This window comes from Camellia sinensis, chromosome 3, assembly GCF_055761805.1.
Source record: "Camellia sinensis isolate YWXY chromosome 3, ASM5576180v1, whole genome shotgun sequence".
In the NCBI taxonomy this organism is placed as follows: Eukaryota; Viridiplantae; Streptophyta; class Magnoliopsida; order Ericales; family Theaceae; genus Camellia; species Camellia sinensis.
In genome coordinates, this window is record NC_138963.1 from 76,462,967 (window position 1) to 76,483,504 (window position 20,538).

The following is a 20,538-nucleotide window of genomic DNA, read 5'->3' on the forward strand; positions in this document are numbered from 1 at the left end:
AGACAATTCCGAGGTGAAGACGAGGTTGGAAGAGGCACATAGAGGTTGGTTCAATTAGGCGTGGATTCGCTAGGTAATTGAGAGTATACCTGTGTAATTCCTTTAAATCTTCTTAGTGGATTGTTTTGTGGCTGTTGCCCGTGGTTTTTTAATCACAGTTGGAGGTGTCCAATTGTGATTTTTTCACGTTAAAATCGTTGTGTTGATTTGTCTTGATTGTTTGATTGGGATTGTTATATACTGATCAAAATTGTTACATAATCACAAATCAATATCTAGGAGATTTTTAGATTTTTCAATTGGTATCAAAGCAGGTCGTTCTATTTTTTTTAAAAAAAATATATTCTTTTAGAACGAGATCTTGTTTGATTTGTAATAATGGATACAATTCAATGGTTCAACCACCCCTACTTGACGAAGCCAATTATTCTTTTTGGAAAGCTCGGATGAGATCGTTTTTGAAATCTATAGATGAAAAAGTTTGGCAATCTGTCATAAATGGGTGGACCGAACCAACAATTACCATTGATGGAGTTACAATCCCCAAACCAATTGATAAGTGGGACACAATTAATTACCAAAATAGTAGCTGGAATAGTAAAGCCATCAATTCTGTTTTTTGCGCTGTCACACCTGAAGAATTTAGTCGTATTTGTAATTGTGAAGTCGCAAAAGAGGCTTGGGATATCTTACAAACTATTCATGAGGGCACTGCTTCTGTTAAACGCTCAAAACTTCAAAGGCTCACGTCTAGTTTCGAAAACCTTTTAATGAAAGATAGTGAGACCTTTGATGAATTTTATGCAAAATTGAGTGACATTGTAAATTCCAGCTTCAATTTAGGTGAAAAAATTCCAGAATCCAAAGTTGTGGGAAAATTTTTGAGATCCTTGCTCGATCGGTTCCAACCAAAAGTTACGGCTATTGAGGAGGCTCAAGATGTTGACAACCGCAAGCTGGATCAGTTGGTTGGAAATCTCTAAACTTATGAAGCATATAGGAATTTCAAAAAGAAACAAAAAGATATTGCTTTTAGTAGTACTCATAGAGTTGAAGAGGATTCTAATGAGGATTATGAGATAGATTCCAAGATTACAGTTGCTTTTGTTAAATAATTTAAAAAATCTTTTTTGAAAAAGAATTCTAATCTTTTGGAATCTACTCATACTCATAAATCTAAAGGCAAAGATAAACTCAAAATTAATTCTATAGCCAAAATGGAGAAATGAAAGATACAAAGGAACTCTGAAATACTCCAATGCTATGAATGCTAAGGATTTGGCCACTTTGCTCAAGAATGCCCCACTCGGTTGAGGAAGAATAAAGCCCTCGCTATCACTTGGGATGATGAATCAGAATCTGATAAAGATGAAAGTGACAGTGAAGATCAAGGTGAAGAGGGACATAAACAATTTCTTGTTTTCATGGCGGCTTCCGAAGCTGAAGGACAAACAGATTCTCCGAAGAGGTCAGTTAAGAATATCACTGATGATGAATCCTCGGAGAGTGATCATGAAAAGCTTGAGCAAGCTTATGAAAAGTTGTATAAAGAGTCTCTTAACCTATTCAAATTGAATGACAAACTCACAAAGAAACTCAAAGCATATGAAAGTGAGAATGTCAAACTTAAGGAGGAGATTTCTGAGGCCAAGATTGATGCCATCAAGGTAGCTGATGATCGACAAGTTCTTTTTGCAAAACTGTTGACTTGTGAGACAGAAAGGAATGAGCGACTGCAAACCCATGCCATGTATGAAGAAAAGATTGAATCTCTTGAGATGTTACAAGTTGCTTTGGAAGAACTAATGATCAAGAAAGAGGAAGAGCTCAAGTGTGCTATGGCTACCATTGGTCTTTGGAACAAAGGATCAAAGACTTTAGAGGATATCATTGGGTCTCAACAAATGAGTTGTGACAAGAGTGGCATTGGCTTTGGTGATAAGAAAGAGCAAAAACAAAGTGCTTCAACATCTCATGATACAAGAACTCAAGGAAAGGAAGAACAAAAAATTCAACATAAGGATGGACTTCTTAAACTTCTTAGAGTTGGTAAGGTAAAGGAAAAAAAAGGTACACACTATTTTTATTTGTCATCATTGTGGTATGCATGGTCATATTCACCCTTATTGTTATAAGTTGCATGGGAGAGTGTCTAAAGAGGGTAGAAATTCGAATACTTTTTGGGTTAGGAGACAACCTTACATGTCCAGGCAGAATACCAAGATTCATGAGGGTGTTCACAATGCCACGACATTTACCAAGACCGCTAGACCTAATTTTGTTAAGATCAAAAAGATTTGGGTGAGGAAACTTGACTTGTGTTAATTTTTTTATTTGATTTAGTTTTTGGGTTTCTATGTTTTTTTTTGTGAGAAAAAAAAATGTGTACATGTTCGGTTTTTGTCTCGCTTTGGTTAAAAAATAAATAAATAAATAATTTAATAAATATATGGTTTTGCAAGTTTGAATTTTTTGAGTGGTCCTTGGTGCATATTGGATTTGATGAGAATATCCATTACATATTAATATATGTGTGCTTTCTGTGGTCATTACTCGTTTTGGAGTGTGTGTTTTTTGATTAGTATGTCTCATTCTGTACACACTCTTGGATTAGCAAATTTTGGAGTCTTCCACCTTAGTGATTATTTTTTCTCTATGGACTTCTGTCATTGATCTTTTGCGTTTCTAGAGGAATTGACCTATACTAGCATATCATGGGTGATGTTGAGTCTCTTAACCACCTTCCATCTTTTTGCACCTCCACGGCTTTCCCCTTAATTCTTTGCAGTCTAGCCATGAGGAAAAGGCTACCTCAGAGTCACCAACCAGGCCATCCTTATTATATCCATGCTTCTCTGGTTCGGTTTCCATACTCTTGAGCATGTCAGCCGCCAATGATTGTGCAAAAGAAAAAGAAAAAGAAAAAGAAAAAAATATGCAAAAGAAAGAAAAAATGTGCAAAAGAAAGGAAAAATAAATAAAAGAAAAGATTAATTGATTGTGGGGGAACCTCCGCCTTTACTCACCAAATACCCCTTGATTCCTAGTGGTTTGACTTTCCTTTGTTGTGCTTAGATTCTCTTGACGGAGGTCTAACTTTCAGATCACTACTAGGATTGAAACTAGTGTTTGTCGAACTCCAAGAGTCACACACACACTTTTATCATGGGATCTATGCTTTTCACATAATGCATCACTTTCTTTCATAAGGAATCTTCTACAGACTGTGCACATTGTGTTTACTAGTAATTGTGATTCTTGGATAATCTTGTGTGTTTTAAGGTACTAATCTGAAATTCCTTACTTGCTTCACCATAATTTCTGTCGTTTTCTTCTTGTTCACTGTTTTCAGTGTTTGTGGTTGCTTTTAGTGAGGGGGAGTTTGGTTCATCTTGACTTGGGTTGGTTTATGATCTTACTTCTGTTGTTTGAGATTTGTTTTTCATGAGTCTTAGTTTTCATCTATTTATGTTTTCCATCTCATGTTTCAAGATAATCGTGTCATATGTCTATTACTTTTTCATATACTCTTGTGGGACTAATAGTTGTTTTGGAGATTGTGGCACTATTAACTATTTTGCAGATCAAGACCTTGAAAAAGAAGTTTGTGTTTGTTGGTTGTAATGGGTTGGGGTGATTAAGATTTTATTTGTTAGGTGTGTTTTGTCACGGCATTGCCAAAGGGAGAGATTGTTAGGTTTTATTATTGGCAATCCCGTTTGACAATGATTTCTTTAAGTAATTGGATTTCTTCCAAAACTAGGATTACTTTTGGATTTTCTATAAATAGTTGGTTTTCTCCCAAAACTATTTAATTCCTCTAGATCTTCTTTTTGGTTCTTAAGGTTTATATCTGGGGATATTTTGTTAGTTTTCTTTGATGTTTTATTGAGTATTCAACTCATGATTTAAAGAGAGTACATCAAAGGTTTTGTTTGTTATACACAAGAGAGAAAGAGTTGTTCTTCGGTAGATTCTGAATAATTCGAGTCTGAAGCTTCAGTGGATTCTGGAGTGGCTCATCGTAAAGACAATTTCGAGGTGAAGACGGGGTTGGAAGAGGCACATAAAGGTTGGTTCAATTAGGCGTGGATTCGCTAGGTAATTGAGAGTATACCTGTGTAATTCTTTTAAATCTTCTTAGTGGATTGTTTTGTGGCTGTTGCCCGTAATTTTTTAATCATAAATGGAGGTGTCCAATTGTGGTTTTTCCACGTTAAAATCGTTGTGTTGATTTGTCTTGATTGTTTGATTGGGATTGTTACATACTGATTAAAATTGTTACATAATCACAAATCAATATCTAGGGGATTTCTAGATTTTTCACTTCGATCTGTCAATTTTAATACTTTTTCTGTACTATACACTTCTATTTTCCTATTATAATGGAGAAAATTTTCAAATTCTGAATAAGTTGTTTTCAAGTTTCAATTACAGACGGTGAATACAGTAAAATTTTATAGTTTCAATTTTTTTTATGTTAAAATAAATCATTCTTTAGAACTGTAAAATTTTACAATTTCATAACTTTTATTATAATTGTAAAATTTTACAGTTTCATAACATGTTTTTCAATTTGATTAATAAGGATAAATGCTTAATAAAATTATACTTTGAAACTGTAACATTTTACAATTTTAAAACTTATTTTTCAGTTTGATCAATACTGAAAATTATTTGTTTAAATCCTACAGAAATTGAAAATAACATTTTTTTTTCTCATTGTTGCTATTTGTTATTCTTAGATTTTTTCTTCTTCTTTTCAATTTATTAATATTTAGAACATTTTGCTATATTTTTTTGCTTTAATTTCTCTGTTTATTATTCTTTTTTTTAGCAATATTATGGACATTTTGATGAGTTTTCAGCGATATTCTTGACATCGGGTAAACATTCTAGACATTCCAACAACTTTTGGTGACGTTCAAAACATTCTGACAATACTCCAGTAAATTTTTGGTGATATTTCGAGGACTTCCGAAATTGAACATTTCGACGAGTTTCCGTTGACCGTTTGACGGAAGTCCAACGGTGGTGGGATGGACAGTGTCTTTAAATTATTTTTTTTAAAAAAAGGACTTTTTTGGTAACTATTAAAAATATATGAGACTAATTGGTACAAATTTTTTATTTTGAGAGTAGATGAATTTTAAACTTTATGTATGAAACTGATCCGTAAGTTCTCACTAAGACTTAGGTCGAAGGATGGGCATCTTATAGCATCGTCTATTAGCCCAATTGTTTGGGTTTCTTGAAGCCCACTGAATGATCTGGCCCCAAATCCCTGTATTAGATACAAAACCTGATCCTAGGTTTTTCTTGGACATAGGTCGTTAATCCATATTAGCTCTGCAATTGGGTCAAATATTAATAAATAAATAAAATTTACTAACAACAAAAAATAATTTGAAAACAACACTTTGATTTTTATTTTAGTTTTTTCTTTAATGAATTTTTTCCCCTAAATTTTGTTTATTTATTTATTTTAAATTTTTACGATGTTTTAGTCTAGTATCACCTTAAAAAAAAAAAACAATAATGATTTTTTTTTTAATAAAATCACTAAAAAAAAATTTAATAAAAAAAAGATATTTTTCATGCTTCCATTGAAGCTAGCGAGTTATACTTTTATAAGATTGAGGAAGGAGAAAAAGACATAATAAAAATAGTGAAGTATCAATAAATTTCAAAATATAATTTTGTGAACTATTTAATCTTTTTCTTTTTTTACGAATCCAAAAATCCCATTAAAGTGAACATTATACAAAAAGATAGTTATTTACGCATTTTGGTTTAATTTTTGAATGGTAGAAGTGGGTTTCTCCAAATGTGAAACTACACATTTGGGCAATTCGTACTATAGAGATTTTGAATTTTTTTTCCTTCTAAAACAAATTCTATATTACGAATAAGAACGTAACACTTCTATATAAGACACTAAAAAACTCCTTAATATACTTTTCTCAAAAGTAAAAACGTAACACTCCAAACTTTTTCCAAACATAACACTCCAATATAACACATAAGAAAACTCATTAGTGCACTTTTCTTAAATGTAACACTCCAATCAATATAATCTCAAACATAACACTTTAATATAACACACATACAAACATAAAAAAACTACTTAGTGCATTTTTTCTCCAAATGTAACACTCACAGTTTAAAATTATACATTTACCCAAAGCTTACACAGGAATTTTTGTACTCCTTTTGGAATGGTTTGAATAATCCCACCCCCTTTTGTAATGGTTTGAAGAATCCCACATCATTTTTTTGGAGTGTTATATTGGAATATTGCATTTGGAAAAAGTGCACTAAAAATTTTGTGTGTGTTACATTAGAGTTTTATATTAAGTAGTTTTTTTGGAGTGTTAAATTGGAGTGTTACGTTTGGAAAAAATATAATTAATGCCTTTTAAAATGTTATATTAGAGCGTTACATTAAAAAAAATATAATAATGAATTTTTTTAGAATGTTACATCAGAGTGTTGCGTTTAAGTGTTATATTGGAGTATTACAAATTGAAATTATGCATTTGCTCAAAACTTACTAAGAAGTTTTTCTATTCCTTTTAAAATATTTGAAGAATCTCATATCATTTTGGAATGTTTGAAGAATTCTATATTCAAGTTAATTTTGTACAATTTTTGAAATGTTTGAAAAATCTTAAATTTTAAGTTATTCCAAATAAAAAAGATTCTCATATAAAATTCATCCCAAATTTAATTCTCATAGGTTGTGTATCTTACCTTTCTAACACAAGAAAAAAAAAAAGAAAACATAATAGAAATACGGATATAACCGTAAATTTAATTTTTAAATAATATATTAAATCTATTTTTTCAAAATCAATGAGACTAATTGATTTATAAGAAAACTCTTGGAACTAATTGGAGTACCATTCCTCAAAATGGGATTTATAGATAAATTTTCCAAATAGAAAAGCAAAGCATTAAAAAACCCAAAATTCCCATATTAATTAATCAATTATGTTTTTAAAAGTGTTGATTTGTGGTTCAATTTTAAATTTAGAGAGAAAAAAATCTGAACACGACGTTAGCGACCTTAGCAAAGCATTAGTCCGAACAAATAAATATACAATATTGTTAATAAATAAATAAATAAATATACAAAGAGTAAGACTGACGCGCATTTAAAAAAATTCAAACTGCTTTAGGTGCCCAAGTTCTGAATAATCAATTGAGTAGTCATGTTTTGCTTAAGATCAGATCAGTCAATTGCTTGCCTTTAATATTGATGTCTTGAAGTTTGGCAAAGAGTTTTGACAGGTTAAGGTTAGACAGTCCACCACCGGCCCAGGTTTGCTAAGTGAGATGATGTTAAATAGGTGGTCAACCTTTGTAAAAACAAAAACAAAAATAAAAAATAAATAACAAAATAAATAAAATAAAATAAAGAAACAAAACTGTTAACCTGCATTAGCCAACATTTTTTGGGGTCACATGGGCTTACTAATGAATTTTGGGCCCTTCAGACTTACAGCTTCATTATGGCCTAAAATTATCAATAATGAATAATCATTGAAAAGTTGGATACTAGTGCTACTAATAAAAAATTAAATTAATTAAACCACTCTTGCTCTTCCAATAATCTAATTATGTAAATTTTCACCAATAAGGATTGGTTCAGTAGATAAGACTTTCGAATTTCTCGCTCAAAACTTAGGTTCGAGTTTCCATAACCCTTTGTTGAAGTTAAACATACTCTTTAACGCTTAGAGCACATGGGGCTTAAGCTTCGGCCCCGACATAGATGCGGTGAGATTCGCTATAGATATATTGTAGGTGTTAAGGGACAATATTCCCTGACGAATATGTTAGAGTAGCCTATCTGCATATTCATTTTAATGAATCAAAAAAATTATGTAAATTTTCCTACTAAAACATTTGTAATTCAAGGTGGGGTGTATATGACATATATACCTTAAATATTTGTAATCTATATTTGTTTTTTGTTTGATTAAAAAAAACAAAAATATCCTCCACCAGCCTTTGCAAACCATTCTTGCCTCCATGTCTTACTATCAAATCAACACATAATCTGTGTTAGAATGATTGAAAGAAATATAGAAAATGTTAGAATGATTGAAAGAAATATAGAAAATGTGTATCTGTATTATATTGAATGAATAGAATACAATAGGAGAACCTGTATTTATAGGTTGTTTACAAACCTAGATAAGTATAAAAGGAGAGAGAGAAAGATAGACTATATCTACAATATAATGAGATAAATATAAATCTAAATCCAATATATACATTAACAATTTGTGTTTAGATAATGACTCTTGTTAGTCTAGTTTATCTTTTTGTAGTGAATCTTTCAATATAAATATACTTGACACATAAAATAATTGTTACCTTGATCCATATGATGTATTGCACCCTCCATATCTTTTCCTATGCCCATGAAACCATTCTCCAAATTGTCGAAACCCTTTATTACCCCATCTCCTTTCGAAATCGCAAGATCGGTAAATTGTGATCATGATTCGCATATGGGTTTCAGGTATTCGCAAAACCCTTCATACAAATCCTAACTAGTAGCAAAACAGCCACAAAGCAAGAGAGATAGATAGATAGAGAGTGAGAGACCAAAAAAAAAATTGCTAGAAAGGGAAGAGAGATGGGCGTCTAGATATGACGGAAATTAGTAGTGAATAGACTATCTATTTTTTCTATTATTTATTTATTCTTCAATTTTAATTGATTGAATTCCACCGAATAAATAAGGTAATTGATCATACGTAATAGATATGAGATAATTGATAAATTATAAACTAAAGTTACAAAATTTATCAAGACAAAATGTATTTATATTTTATTGTAATTATAATTATTGTATGAGAATTAATTAATGTTGAATCAATTTTCTTTTATATTATAAACAAAGTCTTTGTTATAATTTAATTTTAAAATACTTATTTTAATCCGTTCCTAACACGAATATTATGTTAATATAAATAATTTGAATTATCTGTTGTTTATATTGTAAATTAAATAAAATAGACAAACAGATTCATGTGAAATGAAATTGATTTACAGGAAATGAAATCATGAGATTATAACACATAACTTAACGAACAAAAATACATATAAGAAAAATAAAGACAGAAGCGCAAACCGAAACCTGTGTGATATCACAGTCTTCTTAAAACAAATTAGCCGCCTCATTGTGGGTGTTGGAGGTACGTTGACTTTTCTCTCCCAAAATACGACGGTTTAGACCGGCTAACGTAGAAGCACCTTTTGTTAACTTTAGCAAACCGACAATGGCAGCACTCTCTCACACAGGAAGAATATATTATAGGAGAAGACGAATTTGACTATAATATGAGAACAAAAATTTATGTACCAAACCAAGATAAGCCTCCTTTTATACACCATAGGGGAGAGTAGATGAGCCTCCAACCATCAAGGCTGGCACCAAATGCAGGCCATTACTCCAGCTCCTGCAAAACTACTGGAGTAATGCACCAAAACTGATGGGAATTCAAAGTGTGAGTTACACACAATATATACATATGTGTTTATATATATCTGCAGCAGACCTGGCTCGGTCTACCAATTCGACCCAGCCCAAACCTATTTCATCAAGCCTCAAGTCCAAGATCCAAGATCCACGACCCACGGACCTGGCCCGACCCGGGCAGGCGGGTAATGCACGCGCGCGTGTGTCAATTTTTGCATAACCAACTTGGACTATAGTTTTGGCCCAAGCCTATCCTTGAAGCATCTACAACTCCTTTCCTTCAGAATATTTGGATGCCCCAAAGGGCTCATGCCTTTATCAAAATCTTGAGATTTAAATATCCATCAAAACTTTCCTCTTCAATCAATATGGGATTGGTACTTATACACAATTCCCAATACCTTATTGATGAGGCCAACTTTATGAGACAATTTCTTATTCAATTCTTAATGATTTTTGGTAATTCTTTTTGTGGTATAAAAATCTTGCTACAAAAAATCTAAACCTATTTAATCCCACCTCAACCAATGGTTGGGACCTACTTTAATTTCACATTAAAGTCACCATAAAACCATTTTTTCTAACAATCTCCCACATGAATAAAAATTGACCGAATAAAGAAAACGGACAACATTTACAACAACAACTCGGAGAGAGAACAGACACACTAGCCCTGTATCAGAAAAGGTAACTGTTGTCCTTGAACCTTTCGTAGTGAAAGCCTATCGGATTTACTCGCTGACTAGTAAATGTGATGTCTTGAACTGTTGTGATGTTTGTGTAAACCGAGACAATAGACCTCGCGCAAGAGTTAGCCCAACCATTATTCTTGTTCTCACTGGTGTGTCCAGTATAGCCCTGGAACACTAGCTTGGTTTAGTGAGTGGTTTTAAAGAATTCGGCCTTACCAATTCTTAAAGAAGCGGCCCCACTTCGCACTCACATAGGTGACCTATATAAGGTATCTCATTATACCATGGTTGATTATTCATATCACTCAGGTAATTAAAAGTATTAGCTTAACCTTCTACCCCCACAGAGTATCACTGTGCAAAGGAATGGGCAAGAGGATTTACCTCTTCAGTGACTTCTCTCGTTACACGAAATTAGGTTGTCCATTTGAACCTAAATCTTGGGATCTCCAGCCAACTAAGTTGAATTTTTCGTTCCGATAACATTACTAAAGACCTTAATCCCATTTCTCTTGACAACGTTTCTACTAACTCTCGTGTTAACCCTTTGGTTTGCAGATTCGCAATATTGTCCTTAGACTTTATATAATCTAGAGAGACAACTCCAATAAAGAGTAGTTGTCGTATAGAATTATGTCTATGGCGGATATGTCTATACTTTCCATTATACATATGACTTTGTGCCCGTCCAATCGCCTATTGGCTATCACAATGAATGCAGATAGCAGGCACAGGTTTCAGTCAACGTGGATTATCTTTAACGAACTGGCGAAGCCATTCAACTTCTTCGGTTGCTTCATCTAAAAGAATAAACTCAAATTTTATCGTTGATCTCGATATACATGTTTGCGTAGAAGATTTTCAAGACACGACTGCCTCTCTAAGGGTAAACACATAACCTATAACACCCCAATTTTCGGGCCGTTAATAAATCAAATCAACCTCAAATTTAAAATTCTAACTAATTAATTACCTTAAAAATACAAATTGGCTCCAAAATAATTACACAAATGTCTATAATTATAATTTATACAAATCTCCAAAAACAATATATAGTGGTGGGCCCAAAAATCTTCAATTCAATAATTCTTTAAATGCTTCAACTCTAATTGCCACTAGATTTTGCTCCACACCTGAAAAATAAATTAATTTGGGAAATATACAATATGACAAGAATAACAATGTTTGGATAGAGAATAAATCAATAGGGATCCAATAATTTATGACATGGCACAAACGATTCGATTCGAGACACCAAGCAATTTATCAAATTACACAAACAAGTCAACTCAACATATGATAATTTATCCAGGATCAAATACTCGGTCCTACTCAGTACATGACCAGTGACCGGCCTCACCCACCTCACCCAAGCACAACCACTTATCCGGGCTATTGGTCCAAGCTATTGGCAAGGTCCACTCGATCCATGTTCGGAGCATTTCCGCGTCATTTAGCCAGACAAATCAACACTAACTACACAGAATAACTTCACAGAATTTATCAAATGACTAGAATAATCAAACGTATCAACAAGAATGATTCCACAGAATTTAACATATGACCATGATAATCAAGAGGAGTACAAATGTGAAATAATTAAGATAAAAACTCTTTGCAAAGAGATTTAAAGGAAGCATATTGTATACCACTCGAATTACCTCAAATCAATCTCCTCCGTCGCTAACCCTCGAATCTTGATATTTCTTCATGGATCTCCAAATTCTAAGCCATAAGGTATGTTTGGTTTCACAAAATCTATAACTCTCCTCCTATATGAAAATGCTTACTCTCACTCTAAACACTCTTAATCTAAACTCTAAATCTATATAACAAAAGGATGAAAGAAGAAAAAGAATGATAAAAATGGTTGAGAGGTGAGCTCAATTTATAGGCAAGGATACTTGGGACAAAAGAAAAAGAACTTTACTTGGTGGGTGAGAAAAATGAGTTTACTTAGAGAGAAATGAAGATTAAAGAAATTAAAAGAAAATAAAAGATTACTTGGTAAACAAGGAAATGATGAAAAAATAATAAAATAAAATTTACTTGGTACCCAAGAATAACAAATAAAAAAAAATTTAGAAAACAAAATAGATGAATAATAATGAGGCGGAGATAAAAAGAGATAAAATAAATAGAGAAAATAAATTAGGTTCTTATCTAAAAATCTCGTTACCAAACTACCACCAATATCTTTCACTAAAATACTAATATCTCAAAAATACAGGATTTCACATAACCACCAATGGATTTGAAGTCCTTTATATCAAATATCCAATTAGTGTCACTATACCCTTCCAGTACTGTTGGGTATCTGGTATAATGCAGCCCATAATCCCGGGTGTAGCATAGATAACCTAACGCCTGCATAGTGCCCCTCCAATGAGTGGCATTCGGATTACTCATGTATCTACTAAGCCTGCTAACAGAGTAGATTATATCTGGCCTTGTACAACTCATTAAATACATCAAACTTCCAATGACCCGAGAATATTCTAGTTGAGAGACACTCTTACCATTATTCTTGGTCAAATATAGACTTATGTCTACCGGTGTCCTAGATACACTTGTATCTGATTTACCAAATTTTTCAAGTATCTTCTCAACATAGTGAGACTGAGAAAGTACAATACCACTAGATGTTCTGGTGATCTTAATACCCAGAATGAAATCTGCAAGGCCCATATATTTCATGTCAAATTTAGAGTTTAACTACCTCTTGGTAGTTCTAATTATTTCATCATTACTACCAACAATGAGTATGTCATCTACGTATAGACATAAATGACATAATCTCTGTTAGTATCTTTAACATATATGCACTTGTCACACTCATTGATTCTAAATCCATTTAACAATATAGTATTGTCAAACTTCTCATGCTATTGCTTAGGAGCTTGCTTCAAACCATATAATGACTTGCAAGCTTACAGACTTTCTTTTTTTCCTTGGAGCTGAAAACCCCTTGGGTTGCTCCACGTAAATTTCTTTATCTAAATCTTCATTTAAGAAAGTTGTCTTTACATCCATTTGATGTATCTCCAGACCACGTAAAATGGCTATCACAATCACTATGCGACTGGATGTAATCCTTGTCACAGGTGAATACGTATCAAAGTAATCTAGACCTTCTCGCTGCATATATCTTTTGATAACTAGCCTAGCTTTATACTTATCAATTGAACCATTCGCTTTCATCTTTCTTCTAAAGATTCACTTACTCCCCAAGGCCTTACTTCCTAGGAGTAGATCAACCAATTCCGAAGTATGGTTCTGTAAGATGGAGTCAATTTCATTATTAATCGCTTCTTTCCATAAGGGACTTTCAAGTGAAGTCGTAGCTTCATGAAAAGTTCGAGATTCTCTCTCTAACATATAAGTCAAGAAGTCCAGGTCAAAGGACTTGCCAATCCTAGCCCTCTTACTCATACTTGGCTCATCTATTTCCTCATCTTGATTATCTACTTGATCATCTTCAAGTTCCTTCTCAGAACTTTGATCATCTCCTCGGGTTCAGCAAGGAAATACATCTTCAAAGAAGGACGCATTCCTTGATTCCATTATGATATTCTTATGGATATCTGAAATATCAGACTTGTGCATAAGAAACCTATATGCACTACTATTCTGTGCATAACCAATGAAGATACAATCCACGGTTTTTGGACATATCCTAACCCGCTTGGGTGTAGGTACCGCCACTTTTGCAAGACAACCTTACATTCGTAGAAAATTATAAGAAGGCTTGTGGCTTTTCCATAATTCATATGGAGTCTTGTCTACTTTCTTTCGAGGTATTCTATTTAGAATGTAATTCGCGGAGAGAATTGTTTCGCCCCACAAGTTCTGTGGCAACTCATAACTTATTAACATTGGATTCATCATTTCTTTTAACGCTCTATTCTTTCGCTCAGCAATACCATTTAACTAATGGGAGTAAGGCGCTGTGGTTTGGTGAATAATCCCAAATTGAGCACAAACCTTAGCAAATGGGGATTCATACTCACCACCACGATCACTTCTTATTGCCTTAATCTTTCGGCTTAGTTGATTCTCAATTTCATCTTGAAAAGAATAAATTTACTAATTGCCTCATCTTTGCTTTTAAGCAAATATACATAACGGTATTTAGTGCAATCATTAACAAAAGTGATGAAGTACTTGTTGTCACCACGTGATTGTATGATTTTCAAGTCACACACATCACTTGCACTAAATCCAAAGGCTCGGTATTTCTTTCAACAAAATGAAAAGAAGTCCTTGTCAATTTTGCTTCTACACAAGTTTCACACTTGTGATTGGGATTAATCTTGAAGGATGGTATGTGATCTAATTTGATTAATTTATGCAAAGAGTCCAAATTTACATAACCCACTCTACCATGCCATAAATTAGGGGACTCAAGCATATAAACAGAAGAAGAAGCTTTCTTATTAATTTTGGGGACAAGAGTCATTACATTGAGCTTAAACATACTGCCCCAACATATATCCCTTCCCTACATAGACCTAGCTCTTGGTCAACACGACCTTATCTGACTCAAACACCATGCAGAAGCCATGCTTACATAAGAGTGACCCCGAGACAAGGTTCTTACAAATGTCCGGCACAAATAGGACATTGTTCAAAGTCAGCTCTTTTCCTGAAATCATCTTCATGACCACCTTGCCTTTACCCTCAACAGTTCAGGTCACAGAATTTGCCATGAACAATTTCTCACCATTTGAAATCGGTTAAAAAATTGTGCTTCTTCTCTGCACAGATGTAACGAGTGGCCCCAGTGTCCACCCATCACTCCTTCGGGTTAGACCTCACCATGTTCACTTAGAAGCGTCCATGTCTTGTGATAGATCCTTCATCTTCGCCATGTGAGCCCAGCTTTTGTTTTCTGGAGGGTACTTCTTGTAAGGTTTCTTCTTCTTGTGGCAGTTAACCATCCGATGCCCATTGCTTCCACAGTTGAAGCACTTTCCATTGAACTTAAAAGTAGGTTCTTGCGGCTTGTAGACTGGCCTTTTGGAGACATCACTTCTAGCCCCCAGTGTAACAACCCCGATTCCTAATTAACGTTAATCCATGATTAATTATGCTTAATTGGTAATTAAGGTGAAATTCTGAATTAAATTTCATGTGTGTGTTGCATAAAGTATGTCTATAGCTATTTAACGTAGGAAAATCTGTTTATGTTTTTCTTTCGGTTTGCGAATTGAAGGCCTTATCAGCATCTGAATCAGAGATTGACTTGATTTATATGCTAATTAGGATTTATAGAACTTTATAGTAGGTTTAATTAAAATTTGGTTCGGAACGATTAAATTAGATTAAATTAATGCCATTTGATTAATTTTGATTAATTACTACCTATAGGGCCATTTTGATTCCACTAAGTTACTTTTTCATTTTATTCTTCCTCAATTTGATGCTCAACGTGAGAAAGGGAGAGAATTGAGGGATTTGGGTCCTAGATTCAAGAATTGAATTCAACAAGGGGGAAATTGCTAGGAGAAAAGAAGAAAACTTGAAGCTTTGTTCATCTAGTTCAAGATTTTAGCACCTAAAGCGCAATTGAACATCTAAGGTAAGAAATCAAGCCTTTAGTCTTGAAATTGAGTTAATTCATACATGAATTCAAGTAAATTGAACTATGAGATGTAAGAATCAAGCTTAAGGAGTAGGGAGGAAGATCAATCCATGCATGCATGCGCATTTCTTCATAAATTGAGCATGATTTCAAAGAATTCTCCTATGCATGTGTTCATCTCATCTATGTTTTGAGAATTCATCATGTTGTCCATTAAATTGCCAAGTTTGATCATGTTTTGGAGAGGTTGGATTCAAGAAAAATTCATGCATGTTGTGTTCTTCAAACATTTACAAAGTTAAAGTTGAATTTATGTACAATTGGCATACTTTTGAGCCTTGATTTTATGAAATAATCTTCAATTCATCGTATTTTACAAGTTTACTATTTTGTCTCAAGTTTTGGTGCCCAAGAGGTGTGTTTTGAAGAGTTGAATTCATGTTTTGAAGCTTGGGAGCAAATCTGGAAAACCCAGAATTTAGCTTCCACGCTCGAGCGAAGGATCCTGCCCTCGAGCGACCGTCTTTATTTTCATGATTTCGCTCAAGCGACAAAAGGTTGGCTAGAGCATAAATTGCATGCTCTCAGGTGTTGGTGCATCTGGAAGCACGCTCGAGCGACGAGAGTTGTGCTCGAGCGAAGAACTGTGTCTCACGCTCGAGCGAGCGTCGAGCAGAGATTTCATGCAACCAAAACTTTTCACATTTTTGCAGACCGCTTGAGCGAAAAAGTCTACGCTCGAGCGACTACTCACATTCGGTATGCTAGTCACTCGAGTGAGACCCCTGTTTTCAGCAAGTTTTGGAAAATGTTTTCAAGTGCATTTTTATATCCTCATTCCATCCTAGGCATTCCTAGGCCATGATTAAGACTCCATAATGAGGTTAAAGGCTAGAAACATGCTAAGAACAAATAAAGTAAGTTATGTACAATTCGAATGTGTATTTCAAGTGTGTATTTGTGTGTGTATTCATGTAGGTCGCGTGCCTTAAACCATTCGATTAATCTGCTCTGTTTGTCTGCACCCGAAGCCAACAGTCAGTAATAACTTTGTAAAGCTATGTTCAATTTATAAGTATTTTCCGAATGATATAAGATGATCTATTTCCTGAAATATTATTTCTGTATGAATGAATGGTTGTCCAATATTTCTGAAAGGTATTTGTGGCATTCTTAGCTTTATATAGCATCTGTTATCTGTTATGTTACGTCCCAATTATGGGTCAACTTTACGTCTCATGAGCCAATTGTTATGGATCCTTATGTATACGTCTCATTTATGGGTCAACTGTACGTCTCATGAGCCAACTGTACCGTCTCCGTGCACGTGAGTCAACTATATGCCTTTATGGCTATCCCTTTATGGGTCAATTATATGCCTTTATGACCGTTCCTTTATGGGTCAACTGTTTCTGCTAGTGCTAATGAATGTTGATTAACTGCAAATTCTGATTATGAATATGATTCTGAATCTGTATCTGTTATGAACTATGATTTCTGAACATGATTATGAATCCATTTCTGACAACTAATGAATTCTGTTTTCTGTAACTGTTATGGACGACATTCATTAAACCCCCTTACTCTATTATTATTCACTAGGCTTTGGCTCATGATTTATATTATGTATGTAGGTAAGCAAGCAAGTGACCAAGCCCGAAGTTGACGGCCTACGTTCCCTTTTTGTCAGCCCACCCTTGTGCCTCCCGAGGAGGTTCTGATTGAAGTCAAAATTTGTGGCTGTTTTGTATAATCATGTTAGACTTTGTTTGTTTGTTAAGTTTTGGACAAGATGTCTGGTAGCATGTACTTGAAGTGGTATGTAAATATTGTATCTCTATTATAAAAGAAGTTTTAAGTCTCTGTTATAAAAGAAGTTTTAAGTTATCTCTTCCATGTATGTTGGCACAGCTCAATGGACTGTATTTATTCTGCATTTTTGCTTTCGCAGCCCCTAACTATATGCTATCATGTCAAGAGGCCTTTGGTAATCCAAGATTTACTGGCCGGTTACGACGATAAACCTATAGGGGCGGGTTTGGGTCGTGACACCCAGCTTTGAGCTTTTACCTGTTGGTGGTTTTTTCTTTACTCTCGAGGACTGGCCATGCCCAACCACATTTACTTTCATAGTGGAGGTATTCCCCTCTTTTCTCCTGTTGTCTTCCTCAATCCGGAGCCTGACAACGAGCTCTTTGATTGTCATCTCTTTTCGCTTGTGCTTCAAGTAGTTCTTGAAGTTTTTCTAACCGTTAGGAAACTTCTTAATCAACGCGGCTGCCTGGAATGATTCACTTAGGAACATTCCCTCTGCATGAATCTCGTGCAAAATTACTTAGAACTCTTGGACTTGACTGATGATGGTTTTAGAGTCCACCATTTTGAAGTCCAAAAATTAGCCAACGACAAATTTCTTTGCCCCAGCATCCTCAGTCTTGTACTTTTTGTCCAAAGCATCCCATAGCTCATTTGCCGACTTCTTGGCATAAAACACATTGAAAAATGAATCTGCCAAGCCATTCAGAACATAATTCCGACAAAAGAAGTCTGATTGCTTCTAAGTATCTAGACCTATGAGCTTCTGCTTATCTTGCTTATTCTCTTCCATGGCTTGTGGATCCTCACTCAAAAATCTCGTAAGGCTTAAAGTAGTCAGGTAGAACAGCATCTTTTGCTGCCACCTCTTGAAATTCACTCCCATGAACTTCTCCGAGCACTTATGATAGTTGAGCGGGCCTCTTGGAACAGCAGGAGCAACAACAAGGTTGATCGCAGAGGTCACAGTAATCGAGTTGACCACAGAGGTCACAGCAACAAGGATTGGCAAGCTAGTTGCCCCAGGGTTTTGATCCCCACCAACATTAGCAGCAACATCGGTAATAATTGTCATTTCTGAAAAATACAACAAAATTTCACTATTCTGCATTTTCAGAAATTAAACTTAACACTAGAAAATCCCAAAGTTGAAAATTTAATTCAAAACCAGTCTTACCGTTTCCCTAGAATCGAACATGGTCAGGAAAGTTTCCAAGAAGACTAGAGGGGTCATAACAGTCCCACTAAAACCCAGTTAACCTTAGACAAAACTTGTAAGAGCATGTTGACTCCTAGTCCATAGGAAACAATTTTCAGAATTAAGTTTTCCAGGGCTGAACTAGGTTAAAACACACCAAGTTCCAAACTTACAAGCAATTTGAAAAATTGCTAACTAAATTACAATTAATGTAAAAAATTGCTACAACAATACAAGCAAAGAAAACTTGCTTAAACACATTGGTAAATAACCACAATTAAAACTCAAGCAAACAAATGCTTCAAACATAGTCCAAAAAATTCCTTTCCGCGCTTAGGTACTTCTATTCAACACAAAAGGTTAGTAGTCTAATTATTTTTTTTCACCCTTACAATCCCAAACTTTATTCATTTGGATTTTTATTTTTATTTTTATTTTTTTCCTATTCTCTTTCGCAAAGGTATTCTTGTAAAGAAAGTTAGCAGAAACCACATCCAAAATACACAACAAATAATATAAAGAAACTGTAAAAATAATAAATTCATTTAATAGCTTATAACTCCCAAATAAATTACAAACCTCGTGACTCTAAAAATTAATGTCACACTCCAAAATTTGGATAATTAAATATTAAATTAGGACTAAACCCAATCAATATTCCACTAGGGGTGAAACAAAATCTAAATATTCTTGTCTCTATAAGGTTTAAGTAAATTTTCATGATCAAAAGATAACAAAAGATTAAAAAAAAAAAAAAACACTAACAAAACGCCAACCAAACTATCCACCATAATTTCATAACTATTCAATACCTTCAACATTAAAGTAACAACAACTAGCCAAAACCATTTAAATAATGTAAAGTAAAAAAAATAACCCACAATGTCAAATTGTCAAAATACTAAGGTCATAAAATAAATAAATAAATAAATAAAATAATATCAATCTTAAACTCCAAAAAACAAAAAAAGTCCGAAAGACATGTCTAACAACTATAGTTATTCCACCGTAGCTCCAACTAATCTTGTAAAGGAAGCTCGGTGGCACTCAAATAGAACACACCCGAGATGTCAAGAGACAACAGGTTAGTATACAAGTATACTGGTATAAGTACAAGATTTGACACCCACGTGTTCACCAGACACAAACAAAATTACATTTAATTCTTGTTACAGGACAAGACAAGTAGTTCCACCTACATCGAGACGATGTGGTAGTTTCCTAAAATACGGTGGCACTTAGTTTCTTACCTGTACACAATTAAAGATAAATTGAATATAAAATAAACCAAATAAAAATAAAAATATGGTGCACTACTAAAAATCGGAGCTTTTGTGATGGTCTTAAATGTCGCAAAAGGTTCACATAGCGTCGCAAAAGACTTTTTACGACGGATTAGCGACGTGAAATGGGGGGTGGCGGAAAGGGGCGTGACAAAAGTATTTGCGACGGTTACAAACCGTCGCTTTCTTTTAGCGACGGCTAATCAATGGTTTTTGTGATGGTTTAACCTGACACAAAAAAAGGGGAAAAAAACTTCACCTTTTTGTGACGATATTGGTTGTTGTCGCCAAAAAAATTTTCGCGACGGTATTTGATGTCGCAAAAAGTATTATTAGCAACGGTCTAAAACGTCACAAAAAAATAGAATTAAATTAATATCGTATTTGCGACAGTTTAAACTGTCACAAAAAATATTATTAGCGACGGTCTAAAACGTCACAAAAAAATAGAATTAAATTAATACCATATT